Below are 12,259 nucleotides of genomic sequence, written 5' to 3' on the forward strand. Positions count from 1 at the left end.
GTTAGGGGTTCAGGGTTAATGGTTTATATTTTAAGATTTTATGGTTTATGGATTAGAGATTAGGGTTTAGGGTTTAGATTAATTAGTGTTTTTAATTTATATATTAAATAATTTCTTATATAATTGTAAAGAGATAATATAAATTTTAATATCTTAAAATTATGATTATAGTTTAAATTATTTAAGAGATAATAGATAAACTTTATATATATTAAATGGTTTGGGATTTAAGGTTTACTTAAGATTTGTTAAATGATGAAATTTTATAGAACTAATTAATACTTTTATTTTCAAAAATATTTAATCTAAACCATTTGATGTATTTAAATATTAGACCTAAAAAATTGATAAATAAATAAAAACATTGATAACAAAAAAAATAAGATATAAAATGGAGATTAGTGGCGCTTTTATGAAAAATGCCACAAAAGATAAGCAATAGCGGCGTTTTTTGAAAAAAGGCCGCAAAAATCATTTTACTTAAAAAATGGCACCTTTTTATCCCCAAATTCCCCCCTGAAACTCCTAATTTTTCCCCCTAAAATCGGTATCCTCAAAACTACTTTAAGCTTCTCTTCTTCTCAACCACCCTCATCAACAGCAGTAACTCTTGAATTGAACAATAAAGTTAGAAGCAAAGCAAATGGAAAGTGAGATTATCTTTGTTGCTCGTTCTTAGGTATTTGCTGCTTTTTTACTCCCTTCACCGGACTCTCTCTCGTTTTAATTTATCTTTTTATTTTATCTTCAAGCTATTTATATAAGAAATATCGAACCCGATAAAAGAAAAAGAAGAAGAAGTTAGAACGAGCAGCCATGGAATTGTCGAGTGAGCTCGATAGACTGCACTTTTTCGAGCAAGCTCGTAAAATTTCTGAAGCTACTTATGCTTCCAATCCTCTCGATGCCGACGTTGGCTTCCTCCTTCTGTTGATCTGTTTTTCTCTTCTTCTTCTTCTTCATCTTTTTTTTCAATTAAAATTGATTTTTGGCTAATTTATATTTATTGTTTGCAGAACTTAACAAGATGGGCTGGAGCTTTACTTGAGTTGTCTCAGTTTCAAAGCGTTCCAGATTCACAGAAAATGATTCAAGGTTCTCATAATATATATGCACATAATAAATTTAATTTCATTCATTAGTAATTCAAATATTAATTTTCTTGGTTACTAAAAATTAATTGTGAGTAGATGTTATTTTGAAGCTAGAGGAGGCTTTGTCGATTAACCCTAAGAAGCATGATGCTTTATGGTGTTTGGGAAATGCTCAGACTTCTTTTGCATTTTTGACTAACAAGGAAGATGAGGCCAGGCCTTACTTCGAAAAGGCAGCTCAATATTTCCAACAAGCAGTTGATGAGGGTTTTCTGTAGTTTTGTTTGGCTAAAGTATCAATTACTGCATTTATGGATGGATCTATAGATTCAATACTTGAATGCCCTTTTTTTAACTTGGTAGATTTGTATTTGTAGGATCCCAGCAATGAAATTTACCTGAAATCTTTGGAAATGTCTACTAGGTGTCTCTCTATACTTAGTATGATTTATTATTTAAATAATGCTTATATTTCATTATTTGTGCCTTAACTCATAACTTATAACTCACAATAGAATTCTTATTTTTTTTGTGTTTATCCTTTACCAGCAAAGGCAGAAGAAGATATGGTGTTATTGAATGTGATCCACTAGTTCGCAAAGGACTTGAGAAAACTGTAAGTAGTCTTTAATAGATGGCACTTAACAAGCATTCCATTCATAAATAGTAACCTCCTTGAATAAATTTTTCTACTTGAAATCATATGGATATACTAATATTGCTTGTTAAAAGAACTCAAAGGAACCAATTAGAGCCTGTTTTTGAGGTTCGAAATCCTTGAGATTTATATTTATATCTCTATGTTCTACACTTCCAAGTGTCGGCTTATTTCATTTAATTTAATATGTAATTACATATTTTATTCATTTTTATGAATATTTATTAAATATTATATTATTATTTTTATATAAGATTGTTGTTTTAATTATATAATTGAATAAATATATAAGTTTGAGCTTAAAACTGTTGTTAGTTTTGTGTTATAATTTGTTCCAAAGTTAATTTTTTACCCAGAACATGCTCTTTATTTATTATTTTGCTCCTTGAAACAACTCCTTAATTTTTTATACTAATTGTTCCTTGAAATAATTCATCTCGTTATGTGCACAAGTATTTAAATGTTCATGATACCAGCTGGTATTTTTTTTTTTTTTGCAAGAGAAATTATAGCTCTAATTAATTTATATGGAGGACAAAATGAAATGAAAAAGGTAGAAAGAAAGGAACTCTAGCTGTCTCAAGTCCCTACTAAATTTCAGTGCTCTAGTAGTCCTTTTGGCAACTTAGGAACATTTTGAGCTAGCCTTTAAGTATTGAAAGCATGCCCTATTTTCCCTGACTTATTGTCTTGCAATGTTTAGATGTTTTGTTGTTTTTATTAATTAGCACTAGCAATGATCTTGGTTTTCAAATTTCAACATCCTAATAACATGGTTTATCAGGTTTAGGTAAGATCAATCCTTGGTGGTTTAATCTTGCTATTTCGGGTTGGAAGAACTGTATTAAAGAAATCAGCTAAATTGTTGTTGTTAATGAGGTCCAGAAGTGAGTAAATTGATGTTTGAAATATCTTTGCATGGTGGATTGAATGATGCTATATATTGTTGCTCATTACCGAATTAATGCTAAAACTAATCTAATTAAATGGTGGATAATTTGCTATCGATTATGATGGAAATGACTATTAAATGTTTAAAATTCCTCTTATTTAATTGATGGCTACTGTTGTTTAAATGCTGCAAATTGAAGTGTTTAAATGCTGTAAATTGAAGTGTTTAAATGTTGTAAATTGAAGTGTCTAGAAATTGAGATGTTTTATCGCTGTAATTGAATTATATAAAAGTTGTTAATTGAGATGTTAAAGTGCTGCAAATTGAAGTGTTTAAACACTGTAAATTGAAGTGCTTAAATGTTGTAAATTAAAGTGTTTTAAGTACTGCAAATTGAAGAGTTTAGTTGCTGGAAATTGAGATGTTTTATCGCTGCAAATTGAAGTACTTAGTTGCTGGAAAAGAGATCTCTTTTCCTGCAATTTTGTAGTTAACGGATTTAGGTTTCACATTACATTATTTTGTATGTTGTAGGTACATATTATGCACAGCCTTTTCAACGACTTTTGTATTAACAGACTGGAGTAGTGTACAAAAATCCTTTAGACACTTTCAGACTATTCAAATCTATAATATTTTTTCCCCTCTATTTGTAGGTTCATTGGCATCTTGTCTTGATAAGAGTGTAGTTTATGAAGCTTTAACCTTTGCATTGTCCTCTGAGGTATTAGAATTCCTAGTTCAAAACTTAGCAATTTCTCTTTTATAAAAGACCTTTGCATTTTCAGTGTTGTTTAGGTTTGCAAACAAGATGATGTATTTGGACTTGTTGTTAGTAAAAGACTTGCTATATTTTATTTATATCTTTATATTTAATCTAATTTTTATTATTTATTTTAGTTTTGATTCTATATTTTTATTTTTATTTTAATATTTAATAACTTGAGTTCTAACTTTTGGATTTTAATTGTGTTATTAATTTATTATTTTAAATTCTAAATTTGAATTTATCAATTTTTATATTTAGTTTTAAAGTTAAATTTTTCATAGAAAATTTAATAAATTTTCATAGAAAATTTAATTTGATAATGAATTTTAATAGAATTTTAATAGAAAATTTTATATTTATATCATGGATATTATTCTTCTCAATATTTTGATAAGGAATTTTAATTTTCATGACCTTTATAATATTTTATAATATATATATATTTTAAATTTTATGACCTTTAGCGGTGTTTTTGGGAAAAGCGCCACTAAAGGTCAGGACCTTTAGCGGCTTTTTTTAAATAAACGCTGCAAACTTTAGCGGCGTTATCTATAGCAGCGTTTTTTGCTGCGTTTGTAAAAATGCCGCAAATAGTTTAAGCGCCGCTAAAGGCCAAGAAAAAGGCCGCTAAAAGTCTGTTTTCCTGTAGTGTCATTCCTCTCTTTAATGCCAATCAATGCACCAGCTGGTTTAAATAGTTAGTTCAGTAAAATTCAGCTTGCAATAAGCTATATGGAACGCATGGTGTTGAGCTCCATGCTTGTTTGATGAGTCCGACCACCTCCTCTCCCGAAGCTCGATCAATGTAACTTCCAATGGTGTCTTGAAACTTCTTAGCACAAGACTGAGTAATGGGACCTTGTGGCAACTCAATAGGATCGGCCGTAGCTTCCTGAGCTAGGATCGCATCAGATGATAAAGACACTTAGGTTTTAACCCCCTTATCCCATAAAAAGCCTCCCTTTTTAATTAACCCTTAGTGAACGCCGTTAAACCTAACATCCTGTTTCTTGATTAACCCATTAATGTTAACCATAACCCATTTTTTTAGTTGTGACTCATCTCGTTTTATTGACTCCCTTTTTGTCGACATTTGATTTTGTTAGTTGCCTAACTATGCTCTTTTGTTTGATTTGCTGAATTATTTCTTATTGCTCTAAATAAGAAAAAAAATATCGATTATCAATTAGTTATTTGTTAATCGAGCTTGAATAGTCAATTTCATATTCTGAGAAGAAGCTCTTTTTTGTTCTTCAATAGTTATCAATGCGCTTGTTTTTAATTCAACATTTGTTTAATTTTGCTAGTTTGGTAATTTCTAGTCAAACATGATAAGTTATTTTTAAAATTAAAATTTTTTAGGTTGTTTCCTTGAATTGAGGTATTATCTTGAAGTTTTAAATTTGCAAGTTTGACATTAAAACCATGATTTTTTTGTGAGATTTTAAGCCTTTAGGGCATACATTTTCATGCTCATTTTATCGTTGGTTATATGTGTGTCAACTTGACTTGTTATTCTAGAACTTACTTCGATTATGCATGTCGAGACCACACCTTTGATTTGGTATACTAAGATGATAAAGGCACTTAGGTTTTAACCCACTTATCCCGTAAAAGCCTCCCTTTTTATTTAACCCTTAGTGAAACCCATTAAACCTAACATCCCGTTTCTTGATTAACCCGTTAATGTAACCATAACCCATTTTTTTTTCGTTGTGACTCTTCTCATTTTATTGACTCATTTTTTGTTGATATTTGATTTGGTTAGTTGCCTAGTTATACTCTTATGTTTGATTTGCTAAATTATTTCTTATTGTTATAGATAAGAAAAATGAAAATAATATTGATTATTAATTAGTAATTTGTTGATTGAGCTTGAACAGTCAATTTCATATTTTGAGAAGAAGCTCATTTTTGTTCTTGAATAGTTATTGATGCGCTTGTTTTTAATTCAACATTTGTTTAATTTTTCTAGTTTGATAATTTCTAGTCAAACATGCTAAGTTATTTTTAGAATTAAAATTTTTTAGGCTGTTTCCCTAAATTGAGGTATTATCTTGAAGTTTTAAATTTGTAAGTTTGACATCAAAACCATGATTTTTTGTGAGATTTTAAGCCTTTAGGGCATACATTTTCATGCTCATTTTGTTGTTGGTTTTGAGTGTGTCAACTTGATTTGTTATTTTAGAACTTATTTCGATTATGCATGTCGAGACCACACCTTTGATTTGATATACTAAGATGATAAAGGCACTTAGGTTTTAACACACTTATCTCATAAAAAGGCTCCCTTTTTAATTAACCCTTAGTGAACCCCGTTAAACCAAACATCCCGTTTCTTGATTATCCCATTAATGTTAACCATAACCCATTTTTTTTCGTTGTGACTCTTCTTGTTTTATTGACTCCTTTTTTGTCAATATTTGATTTGATTAGTTGCCTAACTATGCTCTTCTATTTGATTTGCTGAATTATTTCTTATAATTCTAGATAAAAAAAGAGAAAACAAAAATATTGATTATTAATTAGTTATTTGTTGATTGAGTTTGGATAGTCAATTTCATATTTTGAGAAGAAGCTCGTTTTTTTTCTTGAATAGTTATTGATGCGTGGATTTTTAATTCAACATTTGTTTAATGTTTCTAGTTTGGTAATTTATCAACTCAATCTCAATCATAACCAACTTTTCTGGCATTTTTTCCACACCCTTAACCTAAGCCCCATTACAACACCTTAAAGACCTTTTGATTGGTGTGTCATATTATTTTATAGTTGTGGAGATTTGATTTTCAAGCAAGCTTATGGTAATGACATTTCTTATTCGACTGTTGAGTGCTTATTCTTGAACCTTAAACACTTTGGGTGATTTGAGTGATTTTTTAGTGAGGATGTCAATTCTTATAGATTTTGAATTGAAGGTAATTACTTAGATAATGGGAGATACCTACGTTTTCGTGTTTTTCGGCTTTGATTGTTTGAATCTTTTAGCACCCTTTTAGTTGAATTGCTAATGCATGATTATTTGTGAATTATTTTGAAACATTACTAATGAGAATTATAAGTTGAGAAAGATTAATTTTAATGTGAGTTGAGGATTTTGCTTGAGAATAAGCAAATGCTTAAGTTTGGGGATATTTGATAAATGATAAAACTAACATATTTTAATCCCATTCTTAATATATTTTTGGATGATTATTTTTGCAAATTGGTGAATTTGATACTCCTAATCATTTCAATTCATGTTCTTATACTTAGGTGAGCATTTGGGAGCAAAACGAGTGAAAAATGAGTGAAAATCGGAGAAAAAGTGCAGATTTCAAGAGCCACTGGGCTGGACACACACCCATGTGAACCACACGATCTAGACACACGACCATGTGCCAGCCCGTGTCGATTTCGCAACTTACTTCCCAAACATGCGAAAAAACACAATTTTTAAGCTTTCTGAGCATTCTAAAGTCTATAAATACCAAATAGAAGAAGAGATATGGGAGCCATCAGAGGAAGTTGAAGAAAGAACACCATTGGAGCCAACTTTGAAGCGGATTTCCATCAAGATCGAAGATCTTCTTTAAATTTCTTCGAATGTTTTTATGAGTTTTTTTATTTCTTGTGGTTTTTCTAACTTTTAGATGTTTTTATTCAGGATTATAAACTAATTCCCTAGATACCTTGTTAAGATGAAGCTTAAGATGAATTTTATTACTTGATTTCTGTTTTACGTGATAAATACTTAATTCTTGTTCACAATTATGTGTGCTTATTTTTTGTTTAATATTTCCGGGATATTAATAGATGTTTAATGTGCTTAATTCAGTGGAAGAAAAGTCCCTGTTTAAGAGTAAATTTAGCATAATTGAGTGGAGTTGCAAGTAATCCTAGATATAGGACGACATAAATCTACCGGATTAAAGTCAAATCTAATAAAGGAATCCATAGAATGAGTTAATTTAACGATATAGGGGTTTTAATTAGAAAGAGATTGCAATTAATCAACCTAGAGTCAATTGTTCTTACTCTCAAAATAGATATTAACATAATTTAGAGATTTCTACGGGTCAAGATACCAAATGAATAAATCGTTCATAATAATAGGTAAAGTCTAGGTAGATTCTTTCCTAGGTATTGTCTCTCTCATTGGTTATTATTCGATTATTTTCCTATTTCATTCTCTGTTGAGTTCTTAGTTAGATTACCTTAGTAATTTTAATTTAAAACCTATCACTTCAATTTGTCGACTAAGTAATAGGAAAACAATAATTACTAAAACTTTTAGTCCTCGTTGATACGATATCTCTACTCACCATAACTATACTATCTATCGATAGGTATACTTGCCTTAGTCGTATTTTTAGTTAGTCACGTAAGACACATCAACAACAGTAATACTTTGGAACAATGTTCCCAAATGCATCTGCCTTGGTACCTCCCAGCCCAACACCAGAACCCATTTCATGAGCATAGCTAAAATAAAATTCTTTGGCTTCAACTAATAAACTGAATTTCGTCCCTTTTACTTACTCAGCTGTTAAATCAGTTGCATCTTTTTCATAAAAATATTCTTTAAAATATTACTATGCTCTGATTGTTTCATCCCCACATGGCTCGTCATTTAAATCAAAGTGAAATTGTTCATGGTATTCTTCTATTCCTTCTGCAATCTCTATATGCGACTAAGGAATATAACTATGAAAATATCATTAATTGGTATTTTACTGTAATTCCAAACTTTCACTTGCAAACATTAATTTATAATAAGTTATACATTCAAGAACTTAAGTAAAAAAATCATAAATTTTACTAGCAAAGCATAACCAAAAAAGGTTTCTAACATCTATTCGTTGATGAAGATGGTAGATTTCATTATAATTCCTGTAAATTCAAAATTTTGAGAAATAACTTTCAAGAAATTTCCAAATATCCTCGTTTGAATTATATGTATCTGGGTTCAATTCTACATTCGTGTAAATCCTAGTAACAAAAAAAAAAAAATGGTGCCTAACCTCTATTTGTTTATGAAGATGGTGGATTTTCTTGTTATTCCTGTAAATTCTAAAATTTTCCAAATTACTTTAAAAAAAATCATAATATCCTCATTTGAATTATATATATCTTGGTTTAGCTTTCTTTTATTTTATTTTCATTCTCGTTTTACTTTATAGTGATGCTTACCGTGCTTTTTTGGGTCGATCTCCAACATATGCATAGAAATGGAAATGAAAATTCTTCCCATGCAATCCTTGTTTTGATTTTTTTCTCACTTTTTTTTATTTGTGAAGGGTATACACACGTTTCTCAAACGATTCCAACCTGGATTCATCCAATGGCTGCAACATATTTATTATCTCCCTTTCATTCTTGATCGTAAATTGCAATGGATCCCACTGAAATAAGATGTCACTATAACCATCAGCCTAAATCTTACTATTTTATTCTACAAAAGATTTGGTTTAAATAAATCCATAAAATCCTTTATCAATATATATCATTTTGTTGTTAATCTATAGCAAAGCAAATGCAAATAAAGAATATGGCAAAACGAAAGCATAAACGTAGTACTTTAACATTATCTAAAAAAATCTCCCTCTCCAAGGATGTTAGATTGGAAAACACACGTATAGATATATATATCCATTTTAAAAGAGAAGCAATAGAAGATAGAAGGGAATTTACTTTTCCACAACTTTAGTATATTATCTATAATTTATGTTTCTGTGCTTTGAATCTCAATTATTTGGGTAGAAAACCACTTTATGCTTTCACTGCAAATTCAAAAGAGCCATTCCCCCAAAGAAAAGAATTACAAGTGACAAAAAGAAAATTATGCTGCCAGCTCAACACTAATTAGTGTTAAATATGACCAAGAATAATCTTCGGCTTCCAACAACCTTTCACTCAAATATCAAAATTTCTTTGCATCTCAATTTCAAAATATTCATTCCATCTTTGATAAATTATTTGTGGAGATCTGCACCTAATTTATAAGATATTTTGTATCTTAGATTAAAACTTATTTTATCAAAATATCGTGTGATTTTATTTCATAGAAGGATGAGTTACCTGCTTTTTTTTTTTTTATCATTAAGCAAAAATCTCGTTAACAATAGTATCAAATTTTCATGAGCTCCGAGGGGGTGCATGTGTGTGTTTTTCTTTTGTCTCCTTTTAAACAAAGAAAGAAAAGGGGAAAGATTAGTCTTTTATGAGCTAATCGTCTAACATCATCCATAATCATCATCCGTATAGCATAAATTGATTATTAGGTCTAGCTGGTAATTTTACTTGTTACCTTTTTTTTATCATTTATTTTAAATTGTTTTTATGTTTTATTTTGGTATAATAATAAATTTAACCCTTAACATTAACAATTTTTTTGTTAATTTGATCATTATTTTTTAGTTAAATTTGGTCATCAACCTTTCAAAACAAGTCAATTTATCTTTTTAATGAAAATATTGACTAAAATATTAATTTTAAATGATGTTGGTGTGACAAATCATGTGGCGATCTCACGATACTTAATACTAACATGAGATTATTTGTCTTATATGCCATGTCAATAAATAATTTAAAATTATAAAATAAAATTAAAAAGTTCATAAAAATTAAGAATAATAGGATGGAGTGCACATGGCTTGCCTACTACTATGTTTAAAATTTTAACTTATATTTTCATTGAAAAACAACAATTCATCTTTTTATAAAGGTTAATGGACAAATACTAACTCTTTTAAAAATTTGTGCATAAAATTTAATTGAAAATAATAATAACTAAACTAATAAAAATGTAAATATTGATGATTAAATTTATCATTAGAATTAGGGGAATGTATTTGCAAAAACCAAATGATGAAAATCAATCAAAACATCACAAAAATCTCAACTTTTTTTAATCCAAAATTAATAAAAACTAAAATCCAGTTTTACACTTTTCTTTTCAATTTTTACTGGTTTTGGTTATTTAATATTTCAATTCAACTTATATAATTAAATTATGGGATCAATTGCACCGACCATTTAATCTGATTTTTAAATCATTGGTTTTAATTGTTTTTAGGGGGGGGAAATATTTGTAATATATATATATTTTCCAAGATGCGAGATGCTAAGGATGAAGAAGAAGCTAAGGGGTTGTCCTATAAATAGATGTAACCTTCAATACTAAATAGCATCAAGCAAACAACAACCACATCCCAGTATTTATCCAAAAACAATGGCATATCATTATCGAGTACTCAATAAGAATGATCGCCTTCCTAAAGATTTCACAGAAGACTTCCGCATGCTAGATGAATTATATTACCGGCCAGCACCTGGAAGAGCAGCCGGAAACAGGAGGGCTCCACCTCCTTCTTCACCTTCTCAATATCCTCATGAACTTCCCTATCAACAGCCATGGATGGGGTTCCGAAACGAGGTACTTTATTATCCGAGAGAGCGATATGTAATCACAAGCACTGAGGCTGCTCAGAAATATGGTGGAGCCCTTTTTAACGATTTACCCAAGCAAAAAAACTAAGCAAAAGCCATGCACGTATTTAGATGATCATATGTTCTACATGATATATATATATATATATATTGTATGGGAAGCACCTATTATATCATATATTTTAGATCATGTGTGTACTTAGGAGTTTGCTTCTTCTATAAATAAATCATTATAGTTCAAACAGTATTGGTTTTTTTCCTTATTCCTCGTTCTCGAAAGTTATATTTTAAAAATTTACAAAAATTTAGAGACTTAGAAATAAATTTTGATTTGGAGATTTATCAATAAATTATTGGTTAAGGTGGTAGTAGCTTCACTTCTATAAAATTAAAATTTTAAATTTAAATTTTGATAAATATATTTGATTTTTTAAATTTGAGGCTTTTTTTATTTCATTAAATAAATTGACATTGATTTTTTTTAAATGTAGTAATGAGACATATTCACTTTGACAGTTATTTTTATAGTTAGACAATTTTTTCATGTTTTTTGAGAAAAGGAGAAAATTGTATAATATATGTCTAACTGTACAAAAATATTAAAGTGCATATGCCACAAAATAAGCCACCTTTAATTATTTTGATGAAATTATTGGAAAATTTTTGAGCCAGGGCTGGAAATGAAGATTAGAAATGATAAAATTATAATAAAAGGACTAAATATGCCTAAAAGGAATAGTAAATGATCCTTTAAGAGAAGTTTACCATTTATTTCTAACTATTGACCGGAAAATAAGGAAATTTACAAGCAAGAAGATTCTTATGGTTCTACTGCATATAATCCAAATATGTTAACATTAGAGGGATAATTTGATTACTAGACCAATAAGAAAGCCCACATCAGCTGAAAATAACTAAGATGTTTAATTTTGAAAAGTTTATTGACTAAATTGAAAAAAATTAATAGTGTAGTAACCAAAATAGAACGAAATGAATAGTTGGGTGACCATTTTTATAGTTTAGTAATAAAAAAATATTTTTAGCATGTTCCACGTCATTATTTAACAAAAAATTTTAATAGAGGGCTAATTTTGCACATATTTTCAGTAGAGGGGATGAAATGCAATACCCTTAAGTACAGGGGCTTTCCTAATACATTTACCAAAAAATATGAAAATATAATTTCATATTAGAGTAAGTGAATCATTTCTTAAATATAATAATTATAATTATAAGCATAATTCTAATTTTAGGAAAATAGTTTATTAAACTTTATAATATTTATTTATAAAAGAAACAATTATTCAGTAGTTATAAATTTAATCAGGTCTATCCTTTGACACTAAGGTTTCGTCTGTCTTTTGACATAGGGTTCTGATTTTTCTTAAGGTTTTGTCAGTTTTCTCATATTGGTT

At 29.0% G+C, this 12,259-nt stretch overlaps 1 pseudogene; it reads left to right on the forward strand.

Moving 5' to 3' along the window:
• Positions 1 to 816: 816 nt before the first annotated feature.
• LOC108487873 (mitochondrial import receptor subunit TOM20-like) lies at positions 817 to 3,920 on the forward strand (annotated as a pseudogene).
• Positions 3,921 to 12,259: the final 8,339 nt, after the last annotated feature.

This window comes from Gossypium arboreum, chromosome 10 (assembly GCF_025698485.1).
Source record: "Gossypium arboreum isolate Shixiya-1 chromosome 10, ASM2569848v2, whole genome shotgun sequence".
In the NCBI taxonomy this organism is placed as follows: Eukaryota; Viridiplantae; Streptophyta; class Magnoliopsida; order Malvales; family Malvaceae; genus Gossypium; species Gossypium arboreum.